Genomic DNA, 2,553 nt, shown 5'->3' on the forward strand with positions numbered 1-2,553 from the left:
GAAAAAAAATGAATTTAAAAAATGGAAGAAAATCTAAAAGAGATAACAGACAACGTTAAGCATTCAAATATCTGAATCATGGGTATTCCAGAAGGGGAAGAAAAAGGAAATGACATTGAAAACATACTTGATGAAATAATGGCAGAAAACTTCCCAGGTATAGGGAAAGATATAGATCATCAGATTCAGAAAGCTCAAAGATCCCCAAACATATTCAATACAAGAAGGATCTCTCCAAGACATGTTATAGTCAAAATGGAAAAACTCACAGACAAAGAGAGAATCTTAAAAGCTGCAAGAGAGAAGCATCAAGTCACCTATAAGGGAGTCCGAATCAGACTAACATCAGACTTTTCATCAGAAATACTAAAAGCCAGAAAAGAATGGGAAGATATATATTCAAAATACTATAAGACAAAAATTGCCAGCTAAGAGTACTTTACCCAGAAAAGCTATCATTACAAAATGATGGACAAATAGTATATTTCTCAGACAAACAAAAACTGTGGGAGTTCACTACCATGTAACCAGCTTTACAAGAAATTCTCAAGGAAGCACTGGGTTTGGTACCTGAAAAACAGCCACCACTGCCATAAATACTCAAGGAAGAACAAAACACACTAGTAAAGAAAAATACAAACAATAAAGAGAAAAAAAGTTTATTTACCACCCCAAAAATCCAACAAATACAGAATACAAATAATAAATCAGAAAGAAAGGAACAAAAGATATTTAAGGCATTTAAACAAAAATCAATAAAATACTAGGAGTAAATCAAAACCTTTCAATAACAACTCTTAATGTAAAAGGATTAAATTCCCCACTTAAAAGACACAGATTGATTGACTGGATTAAAAAGGTGGACCCAATCGTATGCTGCCTTCAAGAGACTCAACTCACCTGTAAAGGCTCACATGGACTAAGAATGAAAGGATGGAAAAAGATATACCATGCAAATAGTAATAAAAAACAAGCTGGAATAGCTATTCTTATATCACATAAAATAGACTTTAAACCAAAAACCACAAAAAGAGACAAGGAAGGCCACTATATAATGATAAAATGATTTATCCATATAGAAGATATAACGATCATAAATACATACTCACTCAAAATTGGAGCAGCCAGATTTATAAAGCAATCACTATTAGACCCGAAGAATGAGATAGACACTAATACCATAAAAGCAGGATACCTGAACACCCAACTCTCAATTTTGGACAGATCAGGTAGGCAAAGAATTAACATAGAAACACAAGATCTAAACAACATTTTTGACCAATTGGACTTGGCAGATATCTGCAGAACATTCCATCCAACAACATCCGAATATTCATTCTTCTCATAAGCACATGGAACATTCTCAAGGATAGATCACATATGTTAGATCAAAAATCAAGTCCCAACAAATTCAAAAAGATTGGAATTATTCCATGTATTTTTCCAGATCACAATGGATTAAAATTAGAAATCAATAACAAACAAAACTCTAGAACTATACAAACACATGGAAATTAAACAACATTCTACTTAATGACATATGACTGCAAGAAGAAATTAAACAGGAAATCAAAAAATGTATTGAAACTAATGAAAATAATGATACATCATACTAAAACCTGCAGGATACTGCAAAAGCAGTACTAAGGGGGATATTTATCTCATTAAATGTTTACTTCAGAAGAATGAAAAGATGGCAAGTAAACAATCTAACACTTCACCTTAAAGATATAGAAAAACTAGAACATTCCAAACCCAAAGTTAACAAACAGAAAGAAATAATTAAGATCGGAGTAGAACTTAATAAAATAGAAACCCAAAAAGTGATACAATAGATCAATGAATCAAAAAGTTGGTTTTTGGAAAAGATAAATAAAATTGACAAACCATTAGCAAGGCTAAGTAAAAAAAGAAAAGAGAAGACCCGAATAACAAAAATTAGAAGTGGAAAAGGTGATATTTACAACTGATACCTCAGAAATATATGAAATCATTAGAGACTGCTATAAAAACTATATGCCAACAAATCTGAAAATCTGGAGGAAATGGATAAATTTCTAGACACATGCAAACTACCAAAACAGAGCCAAAAAGATAAAGAAAATCACAACAAACCAATAACAATAAAAGAGATTGAAGCTGTTATCAGAACATTCCCCACAAAGAAAAGCCCAGGACCAGATGAGCTCAATACAGAATTCTAGCAAACCTACAAAGAGGAATTTATACTAATTCTCTACAAACTATTCCAAAAGATTGAAACAGAGAGCATTCTCCCAAACTTATTCTATGATGCAAACATCAACCCAATACCAAAACCAGAGAAAGATACAATAAAAAAAGAAAACTACAGGCCAATATGCTTGATGAATATAGATGCAAAAGCCTCAGTAAAATACTAACTAACAGAATACAGCAACACGTGCAAAATTATACACCATGATGAAGTGAGATTCATCACAGGGATGCAAGGTTGGTTCAACATACACAAATCAATAAATGTGATATACCACATTAATAAAATCAATGACAAAGAGCATATGATCATCCCTA

This window comes from Galeopterus variegatus, unplaced genomic scaffold, assembly GCF_000696425.1.
Source record: "Galeopterus variegatus unplaced genomic scaffold, G_variegatus-3.0.2 Scaffold14802, whole genome shotgun sequence".
Taxonomy (NCBI): domain Eukaryota; kingdom Metazoa; phylum Chordata; class Mammalia; order Dermoptera; family Cynocephalidae; genus Galeopterus; species Galeopterus variegatus.